Consider the following 13,068-nt stretch of genomic DNA (forward strand, 5'->3'; position numbering starts at 1 on the left):
TTTCCTGTGATTTTGCATTACAGCACTGTGAATTGCCTTTTGTATCAATGGTGCTATACAAATAAACTTCCTTTTCCTTATTACTGCGGGTTGGACTCAGCCAGAGCTGAGACCAACTGAAACAACAGTAGACTGCTGACCCTCAAGCAGAGGAGTTTAAATGTGTAGGTGTCTCGATCATGACTGACGACAGGATGGAGCAGAATATGGATAGAAGGATTAGGTCAGCATCTGCATTCACTCAGATGCTACTCCAATCTCTTGGGGCGAAGAGTTAAAAGGAAAGCTCTCCATTTACTGGTCTACCTGCGTAATGACTCTCACCTATTGTTATTAGATGGCCTTTATTCTTAGGGTGTCTGGAATCATCCCTGTTTATCACTACCTGATATCTGATGCTGATTTTTTCTTAGATTTGTATTTTGAGTGCATTATAAAAGAGTCCATACCCCTCAAATGTTTTGTATTATAATGAGATTTAATTTGAAAGACCACCATAAAGTAGTGTGCAACAATGAAGTGGAAGTAAAAATATCTGTTATTTTAAGATTTTTATCACAAATACCAATACCATTAACCTTACTTCTTTCTGATCTACGTTTTTATTGCCCATCCTGTCAATTTACAACAGTCCTGTTTTCATAGGTCTACAGTCATAGTCTTTTTTAGATTATGGAATAAATAGTGCAATGCAAGATGTTCAAAACTTGAAATGTTGGCACCTAACCATGCTTCAAAACAAGAACCGGTTTTTCAGTCTTCATGATGGTTATTGTTTACCAATGTTCAAGTAATATTCAGAGGCCCAAACATCACAGCTAGATTTATAATGAGATTAAATTATACGCAGGTAGAATCTGAATTACGACTCAGGCTAATTTTACAGTAGTTGGCTGTACAGGAGTTTAGGGATCTGCAGGGATCTGCAGGGATCTGAAATCTGAAAGATTTGTGTTTGTAAATGTTAGAAAAACATGTTTTTGTGTATTGCTTTATCACATAAAATCACCAGAAATTACATTGATGTTTGTGGTTGTATTATAACAAATGTGAAAAAGCTGAAGTGATGCAGATAGTTTTTTTAAAGCCATTTTTGTTGATGACACACGCAAACTGGAATCTAGTTTACAGGTCTGGCTAAAGTGAGAAATTAGAAAAGTGGACAGAGCAGCAGAAGGTCACTTACTGTGAAGCTTTCAATGTCAGTCTGCCATATCATCTCTGAGACCCTGAGCGTTGTTATATGCTGCCAGCAAGGAACATTGCCTGTAGATCTGTTCTGTTTAAGGGATTGTGAGATGGCGCATTTGTGAAAACATTTTAATCTTGAACTCCTCAGATTTAGGTTAGGTGTTTTATTTTTCTCCACTGTCAAAACTGCAATGAGAAGACTTTTTTTTCAGATGTACTTTGTTTTGTATGATATGTTGAAGAAAGTGTGAGGAAACATTTAGATTGCATTATCAATGTCGGAATAGCATTTTTCTTTTTATGAGATTTTTGAGTTTGAGCATAAAATAGCATTTTGTAATCTGAGAAAAGACTGAACAATTAGCTAAAACAAAGCTTTGAAATAAAGCATATTGACAGTGTTTTTTGTGTCTTGCAAGTAAGGGTCTGTGCATCTGTCAGTATGAGGCACTGGCAAAGGTCTGACTGTGTCTATTAAAATGAGGTTTTCTAATCCAATAGATAGCACAATAGCATTGCTTCAGGCATTGGACTGCTTCAGCGATATGGTTGTTTAGTGAACACACAAATTTGTATGCATATACTTATGCACGCACACACACACACACACACTACATGCTTAGTTATACTACATTTCAACAGTAAAAAAAACCCTCCTTTATTAGCATTACAGTAGTTTCCTTTTGTAACTTTAGCTAGAAGAAAGAATTGCCTGGAACTCTCACATAAGTTTGGGAGTATGTGTGTACAAACTGGAGTCACGGTATTTAAGTGGATCTGATTGGTTACCATGGTACCAACTGTCAAAGTGATACTGTGACTAAAACATTACAAAAAGAACTGCATGTGTCTAGAAAGGCAGATGGTAAGTAAATACAGGTTTAAACAAGTGTATGATAATGTAAAACCATTTGCGTTAAGCTATGCTTTCATCAAGCAATCCAAGATTTAAAGAGAAAATACTGGTTTTATATCTCTAATAGATGTTCTGTTATAGTTTTGTATACTGTTAATAACAATAACAATATTAATATTATTAATAATGATAATAATAATAATAATACATTTGCTGACCAGTTCTGTAAACCGTGACACCACATTTGTCAAGGACAAAACATTCCCTCTGACTTAAACCACTGATGAAGAGTCATGAATGTCTCACCAGCGAATTGCTGGTGGTTGAGCCTTGGGTACTGGGCCTTTGATACCTCTATGGTGAACCACTGCTTTAAATGGAGGAATGTCAGGAGCTATGACAGCTGGGTGGCAGGTGAAAGCAGAGGCATTGGCAGGCTAATTCCCAATGAAATAATCTAAATAAAAATCAGACCTCTCAGACCTCTGAACAAAAGGGTCATCTCAATGCAGCTTCAGGTTGCAACCAAGAGAATTCTATGATTGTATGCCAACCAGAAGTGCAGATTCCCTAGCCTTCCTGCTATCTTTGCATGGTGTCCTGGAGCTCTTAACTGAACACCACCTACTACAGAGTTGAATTTGGTGGTAGTGGAGGCTGCTAGATAAACTTGTTAACCCAAACAAGTAGTGATTGTTGGGAATGTCTAGTGGTAAAACCTTTTCAGACCATCCTCAACTCATATCTCCAGGAGAATTTCTCTTCTGGAATTTGTACAGGCCCTGTCTAGTGCCTGTTATAGCAGCAAACAAAGGATTCATCAGTGAACACCTGTTGTATTGGAAGCTGACAGGCTGAAGAGGTCTCTAGTCGGAATGCATGATATAAACGGTATATGATAGAAACAACAGAAATTTGGCCTCCAATAGAGATCTGCAGTCTGCCGGCCCACCGCAGTAATACTTGTTGATGATGTAACCAGGCGACATCAATACAGAGCAAGCTGGAAGCAGCGTAGCTGACAGCGCAAGGGAAGAACTCATTAAAAAGGTAGGCACAAAACAAAATTGATCTGGACCTGGTTCAGGTTTTACTTCCCGCAAACTTAGCGCAATGCAGAGGAGGAGGCGGGGATAGGTCACAGTTAGACTGCGTTCACACTGCAGGCTGAAGTGACCCAATTCCGATTTTTTTTTACGTAATGCAACTTATAACTGATCTTTTTATGACCATCTGAACAGCACTGGTCGGATTCTTTTCTAATGCGACCCAGGCCACTTGCATATCCAATACATATCCGATTCAAATACAACCTAACATTCAGGTCACATTCATCTGAACTGAACGTCACTGATACTGGACAAATCTCACTATTCTGCGCCCTGATATGCGCAAGCGGGACGTATAGCAACAACCACGATGGACTATAATGAGAATTAAGTTGTTAATATGCTAATATTTAAGCTATGCTCTACCATTAGCATCTATGTTTACTTCCGCAAGCACTGAGCACTTCTTATTTTTATGGCGGCTGGCAGAATACTGAGAACGCTGACGCTATTGCGCCCTCTACTGCGCATGCGGGACACTGGGTCGGAATTGGGTCATTTCAGTCTGCAGTGTGAACACAGCTGTAGACAGTAGTAAAGCGGAGGGTAAAACTGCACATGGGATCGGTGCGACTCATGCCAGGACTCGCACGGGGTAAAGCTGGCAAGGTCCAGTGGACCCCGTTTCTTAACCCACTCGTCACAGTATATATCACAATATGAATTCTATGCCATATCGCCCATCTCTAGTCTCTAGTGGTTGGTTGTCTATGAGGATTCCTGATACAGCTGACTGGTACTAGGTGGTCAAAGGACTCAGGAATCTGTAGCTACAAAGGCAAGAATTCAGACATGGTGGAAATTCAGAAATGTTATGAAGGTAGAATTTTGGTTGGTCTCAAGGAAGCTCATGAAAACCTTTTGATAAATCAAAGACGACACAATAGGAACCTTTCCTAGCTGGATATGGATTGTGACAGGAATGATGGACCTGAACTGAGGAGATTTTCAAGTGGTGGATGGAGAAGTTTGAAGTTTGTTCTAATCCGGTCAGCAGGTCCTCCGTGGAGGAAGCAAAGCCTGAATAGTATGAAGAAGGCAGTTCCATTACTGTGGTAGAAATTGTTGATGTGGTTAATTTTCTTGGTGGAAGGGCACCGAGTAAGAATGAGATTTTGCCTATGATGGTAAAGGCTCTGGACCTAGCATGGCTGTCATTGTTGGCAAGTCTCTTCAACTTTGAGTAGGGACTGGAAAGTGTATCCCAGCTATATGAGGGTCACACTTCTCAGCTTCCGTGGGAAAGCCTACTATAAACTACTCTACTCATGAGCCTTAGATCATTTGTCAAACTCTCGAGTCAAGAGGAGAAATGTGACTTTTGTCCTTGCCATGAAACACTTGTCCATATACTTAACCTTGCGGTACTGCTGAGGGGATGATGAGTTTGCTTCTACAATCTCAATAAAGAAGCTTTGTTGATTTGTCAATTGGTGAACCTCGGAGAAATAGCTTTGCAGTCACCTAGGTTGTAGAACAATGGACCATGCCCTTACCCATAGCAGGGTTCCAGGCGAAACTATTGACGTTTATCTTGTTCACATGTGGGAGATTGTACAAGAACATTGTGTGGAGATGTCAGGCAAACATTTTATCACCTGCTCATTTCATGAGCAGATTTTCATGAACACAATATTAACCATTTTAACTCAGGGTCCCATTTTTGTTTGCAAATGGTAATGGTTATATTATTTTTAAGGCACAACTTGTGGCATCCACTAGAGCAGTTTGCAGCTAAGTTCAAGTAGCTTGCAACAAAAAAGCAAAGGCTTAAGACAGAAGCAGCACCTCTAAATTTGAGGTAGCAATTCTCAACCAGAAAATAGACTAATATTGGCTTTGTCAGAGTTGCATTTTTGCCTTACGCAAATAAGTACAAGTTCAATTATGTTTAAGTCCTGTGCTTGAGATGGACTAAAGTATCTTGGATAGCTGTTCCAGAATGATATCAAGAGTGAAATATTGTTCATAGGAGATATGATCATCTGTAATTTTGCAGGCATTGCTCAAGTTTTTCTTTCCTTTTGAAGAAGACCCTCAATTGGGAGACGAAGCTCTTAATGCAAAGTTCCATTCATGTTTTGTCCGTCATCTGTGGTGATTATATGTGATTCATGACCAAATAACCAAATAACATATTTTTGAAAAAAGGTTTCTTCATATAATGGCCAGGATTTTCCTTCTAGATACCATAACAAGGTGTGGTTTTCTGAAAGAGTTCAGAGTAATTCTCCTTTTCTAATCAAAAAGAATTAGCAGGGATGGTTCCATATCACCATACTGACAGAAATGTCTCAGACCTTACTGCTTTTCCCTCAACCTTAAACAGTCTGAAGATGATGGATGGGCAGACGGATGGTCAAAATATGACTGTAACATTCAGAAGTGTAACAAAGACCAACTCATAAGAATTACTCCATCTTTTTTTTCAGTGTGCTATCTCATAGCTTTGGAAATTACAAAATTATCTTGGGATGTTTTAGGCGTTGTGTGAAGACCTGGGTATACCATGGCAGTACCAGTCTGGAAATAGAAGTGTCTAATAACTCTCTGTTTTGCTCGTTATCAGTCTGTATTCGGCTGCTATTGTTGAGGCTATCTATATTTGCCCTGCAAACCTTACCAAAGAATAAGTCAGTGTTCCAATGTGAAATGGGATGATCTTAAAACATATATTCCTATACAATGAAATACAATTTTTGAAATGCAAAAAAAGTAGTTTGGCACCTAAGCAACTAAAAATGTTTACACGTTTTCATCTTCTTTTGAATTTTGCTTACTTTGTTTCATTGTCCAATAGTTTTACCAAATCTTTGAATCAGTCTGAATGTGATTTAAAACTAACTTTTACAAAATTTTTCCAGTAGCGTTTGAGCCTAAAAATACTGGACTGGTACCAGTAAAGCATGTGTTGGCATCACAGGGAACATGGACTCCAGTAGGGAAAAGGAATAGATAGGCTTTCTTGTAACATTTTGAAACTTGAGCCAAGCCATTTGACAGTTGCATAGTTTAAAAAATGGCAGGGGGGTGTGTGTCTAAAATGCTTTTAACAGTAGGGTTCCGTTGAAACAATTAGAATAAATGTACGGCGGGAGCCCTTCTCGCTTCATACGGGATTTTTCTAAATTCGCCAGTGTAGTTCAAATTGTGCCAACTAATTTGTTTGGCAAATTAGCTTTAGCATGTCTCGCAGCGTGGTTCAACACTTACAACAATTGGAGTCAAATTGTTTTTGAGTATTTGTGTGTCTGGGATTGTGATAAATAGCTCGTCTGAAAATTGGGAAGCGCTGCTTTGGCTATCAAATTAAATGGTTTTTAATCAGTTGGTGTTTTTAATGGTGGCCCAGTGCAGGTTCAGTTGTGCTCAACGCTGACAATAAAAGGAAAAAAATAAAGCACTTTTTTAATTGAAAGTGCTTGGATACCGCCTTGAATAGTGGTATTAAGATAGTATTACTTTGGGTTTTTTTCTTTGTGTTTTATGAGAGAATTTGTGTTACTGTCCTTAATCGCAAAAATTTGAGAAAACATTTTGTTTATTTTCATCATGTATGCGCATGAACATACCAAGAAAAGAAAAAAAATATAGCAATGTTTTATTGCTATTGAATCTGGACAAAATACCAAATTATGAAGGTGAAATAAAAGAAAATCATAGCTTATTGGTTGTGTAAATGTAAGAATCAACATACATGCCACTAAAAATGATTAAAAGCATAGGTGAGTGTTATACATTTCCTATGTGCAAGCTTACAAAACATTTGGAAAAACGTCAGCTCAAGTACATTAACCTTTCTTCTGATTTCTAGAATAAGAATCAGGATGATTTTTAATGGAGTGTAATGTGAGATTTCTGTTTCCTTTTTTTTCTGAATAACCCCCAAAGCTGAGCAGTGAGCATAAGTGACAAATTCATTCTTTCTGGGTCAAAGATGAAAGAAATGGTTGATTGTGTAAATAATGGATCATGGCCTTGTCTCCTAGCTGTCTAGATGGATTTAGCCTTATTCCCAAATGAAGGTAATATGACAAGGGTAAGACATAGACTGCAGACCAATAAACACACACACTCATACACACATAAAAGTTCACGCCTACAAACATTCATGTATGAATGCAGATTGTGCAAATTTAAACAGGCAGTAATATAAATTATTTTTTTATATATTAAAAAATAATCATAATTTTTATCTAGATGTTGATTTGAGTTAATGCCTTATCTTACATATTATTTACTGTAAACCTCTATTAGTTTAGTTATTTGTGTAAATAAATGTAAGAAGTCCTTAAAGTGGTTATTAAAGGGGTTTGTTGTATTTGTTTCTACATGTTGACAAGACAGCAGATGTGTGCAAATCTCTGACGATGAGCAAGGTGTGGCAGTGGCTGAGCTGATAGGTGGTTCTTCTGGTGAGCTGCTCCGCCCATTTAAGACACTTAACCCACGTGCCTTTGGTGCCTACTCCTAAGTTAGTTTTCTACATTTCTCATGTCGACACAGTGCCTCATCCTTACCCAGGATCTGAACCATTACCTCCGATGTAATGGAGGTACATCAACAGTACCTGATTAATGGATCATACAAGTTTCCATATTTGTGAATCTCTTCCGTCAGTTGCTCTTAAACATCGTGCTCAGTTTTATGTAGAAGTTGGTGCCGACTCAACTTTATTGGCTCAGTAATTCCTACAAAGTGCAATGTGAACTTTGTTACCTGCCAAGCAACTTAGTGTGCAACACCAAGTTTTAGTTTTGTCTTTTTAGTCTATTGTGTTATTGTCTCTGTACAGCAACAGTGCAGTCTTACTCTGTTTTTAAAAGCGCTATATAATTAAACTTGACATTGACATTGACCAAGTATGCATACACGGTTGTAACAAATTGACTTGCGCAGATGTGTTCAGTGAACATTCGCTTTGAGTCCAAATCAATGCCACCTCCAAATTTATGGTAGAGATTTATGACAGTCTGGATTACATGTTGATAAAATTATGTATGCTTGTGTTGCACCTTTTTTTTTCTTCAAACCATTTTATGTCAAATGGAAATAGAAGTCCTTTACAAAAGGGCGTGACCAGGGTATTATTCTAAACAAATGTCCCACATCACATGTCTCTGATCTCGCAACATTTTAGATTTAAAGCATTTTAAAATGTGTGTTCATATAGATAGTGTTCCTTGTTTGAGATGTTTCTTAAACCAGATCACTCAACACATACAGGACAGACATCTTCCATTGATCTTCCAATACAATCTGAGGCTCTTCTAGGCTGAGTAGAGTAGTTGTTTTGCAATTCGAAGGTTGTAGGTTTGATTTCATCTTGTTCTTGTGACATGTTGATGTACCCCTGCTTAGGCACTTTACTCAAAGTGACCCATATCAAGTGTTTTAATGTGTGCTTGTTTGTGAGTGCAAATGGGTTAATGTGGCTTTAGTGTAGAGTGCTTTGAGTGGTCAGCATGACTGGCAAAACACTACATAAATACAGTCCATTTACATTCAAAACTTCTGTACAGTTCAGATCAGTTTATTTACCTACTGCCATTTCACAATAAATATTCACAAGAAGAAACTAATAAATAAACATAAGTCTACTTAATCTAATCATATAATCAGATTCCAAGTGAGTAACAAACAGTTCTTTTCAAATTGATCCGAGTTAAGTCTAGTTAAGTTTATTGTTCAAACTGGTAAAGAGGAAAAAAAAGGATTTTATCTAAAGAAACTCAACTATTGGACAAGCATGCTGTGACAATAATGTAAATGTGATTTTTGTTTTTTCTTGGTGAGCAAGAAAACAACCCAAAGTCCTGCTGCTGCCCTCAGCTATAGATTGTTTACTGTTAATAGAGGCTGTATCCATTAAGTCTCTAACCTTTCTCAACATTAAAAATGGCAAGTAACATAAATAAAACTTAATTATATGAGTCCAGTTTGTTTAAGTCCATGGAAAAATCATTAAAAAAATGAGCTTTAATAATTTTTTGTTTCCTTTTCCTCAACCTTTTTATTCCTCCAACATTTGTGTGACTCGATCGATTGGCCTTCTATTCCAGTCAATCAAGCTTTTGCAAAAAAAAAAAATAAAAGTAAAACTATTGTTGTATACACTGTATAATTTTGCAATTAGGCACCCATTGTGTGTCTCACCAGCTCATCTTTTGGTGTGTTTGCAAGACAATGTTATTAAATTTCATTCCAATACACTCTGAATTTGAGGATTTGAGGATTATAAGAAAACTAAAAGTGTGCAATAACTATAATTTAACCTGCCATTCCACAACAGTTTACACACAGCGCTAACACTGAAGGTAAATATCCCATTACTTTTTGAACAGCATGTGTGTGACAGGTCAATAACAATTGTGTACTGATAAAATTTAACAATGTGAAAAAAAAGGCTCGTTTTGAAATATTCAGCAATGAACATTAACTGAGTTTTATTGGATCATCTGCACAAGAAATCTGGCTTTAAAAGGATGTACCCATTAAACATCAGTGTTACCCAATACATTCCCATTAGAGCTTTTCTACTTTTAGTCCTATTAACACCATTATATCAAATGCCACAGAATCATTTCCAAATTTGATGAGTTACAAATAGCCCAGACCTCTAACAAGTCACGGTGACTCATAAAGTTCATGTAATCGATGTAGTTCTGAGCTTATTCATTCCTTCCAATCAGCACCTGGAAGAAAAAAATCTGACAAATTGTGGGTCAGAAAGCTGAACTTGTAATTGCTTATAAGACTTTCTTTCACTCTGCATAGAGGTCAGAGGTTTGCTTCATTTATTGCCAAAAGCTCTCATCGCAGTACTTTTGATGTGGAGTGCTAGAAAGAGTGTCAGTTAAATGTCTAATGTGTAATTACAAGTACTTTACATATCGAGCTTAGTGCTCTTGAGAACAATCCAGGCCTGTAGGAGCACACTTCATATCTTGACCTATCATGTCTTGATCTATCATTCCTTTGTTTCCACAACCTTATTTGAATGGGATCAAACTTCTAAGAGGTTCTGAGAAGTAAAATATTAAAAACATTAAATGCTCTTTGAGTTGACAAAATGACACAAGGTGTTTTATTAAAGAAACAACATTTAATTTTGCAAAGCTAATTGCAGATTGGTTTGTTTTCAAATGCTCTGAATCTTTTAGATATAATGATGTTAATCATTTTGTGTGAGCTCAACATTGGTCAGATTCAGGAAGGGGTCAGATTTTATTTCTCTATGCCTATGATGAAGTTGGGTAACACTTTATTTGAAGGGGTGTGCATAAGACTGACATGACACTGTCATAAATGTGACATAACACTTGTTATGAACATAAAGGAGTCTTCATAAATGTTTATAAATGTTGTCATGAAGTGTCTTTTGGTAAATAGTGACAATTGTAGCGCAAAGTTGACACTTTTAGTGGACACTTTATACAAGTTTTAATGGAACTTTGCATTAAAAGTGTTGCTATTTACCGAATAATGCCAAGTTGACCATTTTAATGGACCTTTAATGCAACATTTAGTACAACTCTGCATTAAAAGTGTCATTATTTACCAAGACATGTCATGACAACAGTTCTAAACATTTAAGAAGACTCCTTCATGTTCATAATAGATGTTATATCATGTTTATGACAGTGTCATGTCAGTCTTATGCAGCCCCTTAAAATAAAGTGTTACCTGAAGTTGCAGCAGATTTGTCAGCTGTACATCAATGTTGCAAATCTCCTTCACTGGATTGAGATGTGGTGATGGTGGATGTCATCGGAGTGCATTTGTCATGTTCAATAAACCAACTTGAGACATTTTCAGAGTTATTCATCTGAAAACTTCAGAAGAAGGGCACACTGTGGTCAAATGGTGGACATGGTCGGCACCAATAATCAGATTGGCTCTGCTGCTTGAAGAATGCTCAGTTTGGTACTAATGGGCCCAAAGTGTGCCACCACCAGCAGCTTAACACATTGATAAAATATAGGATGGATCTATCCTTTCGATGTTGTTTGCACCAATTATAGACCCAAATCTCTGAATTTTGCAGCTTAAATCATTACTCATCCCAATAGGTGTTTTTTTCTAATCTGTTATTGTCCAATATTGTTGAGCTGGTGTAAGCCGGCCTACCGCAGAGGTAGCACAACCTGCTTCAAAATTTGATGTGTGCACAGCTGAATCCCAAAGATCCACCAACTTTAACTCCAAACCCCAGACAGGTGCCAAAATGATCTACAGTGCTCACCAGGTCTCTGTGCCCGACAGTTGCTCTGTCTTTATGTTGATGTTTTTTGGTACTTGGCTTTATTACTGTCACTCATGTCTATTTTGTGAAAAAACTGCTGCTCAGATCTTTGGAAGATTATTCAATTCACACCATAATAGGTAACAGAAATTGATCTCAGCCAGTGAAGCACAAAGCAATTTTGTATCTGAATATCACTTCCTGGCAGCAGAATTCAGGGAACACGTCTAAAACTACAAAAATAGCCTTATCATCTTTCATAAAAGATTTTACTTTCAATCAGAAGTTTTACTTATTTTTCTAAGTAAAACTTCATTTGTTTAAAAAATATTACAGAAATATCAATGAAATAAGCTTACCAAAGGTATTTTAAGATGTTCTAGTGAAACTTCTCACAAAAGTATTTTATTCTAAAAAGTTACTATCCAGCTCTGGCCATAAAACCTCAACAAATTATTAATTAAATTAAATTGCATTTTTGTGCTGCCTGTTGTGGCTAGTTTAGGAAGTTATCAGGTAATCCAAACAGTTTAACCAGAACAGTAATATAATTTACAAAATGATCATTCAAAATTAAAAAAAAAACAGCATGTTCTGTTCTCAATATTTATTTTTTTACTGTTAACCTATTATCTGAATTAGTTTGATAAAAGGCCATTTATATTGGCAGGGAAACCTACGTTAGTGAGAGCTTTTCAGGAAACTAAATGCTTACATTCATGGGTGAGGTCTATTCCTGCAAAGGATTCAAGTGTCTGGAGGAAGGGTTAGTCCAGTAGTTAAGGTAATGTCCTGGTCCAAAGATGGAGGAGAGGTTTTCTCCCAGTGGGAGTAGATGATAAAACTGGATGTGAAACAGGGGAGTCTAGAGCTTTATTCCCTGGAGCTGTGACCAGCATAGCAGGAAGGAAGTATTTTCAAAATAAAATTATATTTCAATGTAACATTTCTCAGGCTCTGAATGCACAACATCAACTAACCCAATAAAGAAAAAATCAGACAGTAAGAACATATCTACAGGTTAAAAACTTTCTACTGGCAAAGCGTCTTTTACACTAGTTTATCTGATACTGCCTGAGGAAAAAAAATGACTTCCTCTCTGTTTTCATGATCTAATTTCTATAAATTTGTTTTATCTTAATTTCATCTTGCAGACTAACGCATACAGCTTTCACACATACACACTCTTTTGCAACAGTCGCTGTTTTGTTGTACTTTCTAAGCGTTTGGTGCCAAACAAGACAATGCAATGTTACAGCGCAGGCCGGGTAAAAAGATACACACAGTTGACCTTATCAAAATCAAACACAAATAAAGAGAAAGAAAGAAAGAGAGAGAGAGAGAGTCCCTTGCCTCTCGTAACAGATAATAAACAAAGTGCTGGCTATAATTGTTCTCCAGGATCTGTGGCGCCTGTTGCCCTGTAGATGTGTGTGTATGTATGCTCTGGTGTATTATAGCATATTGAAAGTCATTAAAATTAATGATGAGAGGTTGATGTCACCAGCTTTGAGTGAGTGAGTGAGTGAGTGAGTGAGTGAGTGAGTGAGTGAGTGAGTGAGTGAGTGAGTGAGTGAGTGAGTGAGTGAGTGAGTGAGAACAAGTGAGAGAAGGAACAACTGTATCAATGAGTATATTAAGGTGTTTTGTGTGCGTCCAATAATGAT

At 37.1% G+C, this 13,068-nt stretch overlaps 1 long non-coding RNA gene across 1 annotated transcript; it reads left to right on the plus strand.

Annotated features, from left to right (window-relative positions):
- Positions 1 to 645: 645 nt before the first annotated feature.
- Positions 646 to 10,730, plus strand: LOC114145489 (uncharacterized). Its single transcript, XR_003595704.1, has 3 exons — positions 646 to 658; positions 4,718 to 4,723; positions 10,650 to 10,730. It is a non-coding gene; the product is annotated as an uncharacterized LOC114145489 (long non-coding RNA).
- Positions 10,731 to 13,068: the final 2,338 nt, after the last annotated feature.

This window comes from Xiphophorus couchianus, chromosome 5 (assembly GCF_001444195.1).
Source record: "Xiphophorus couchianus chromosome 5, X_couchianus-1.0, whole genome shotgun sequence".
Classification (NCBI taxonomy): Eukaryota; Metazoa; Chordata; class Actinopteri; order Cyprinodontiformes; family Poeciliidae; genus Xiphophorus; species Xiphophorus couchianus.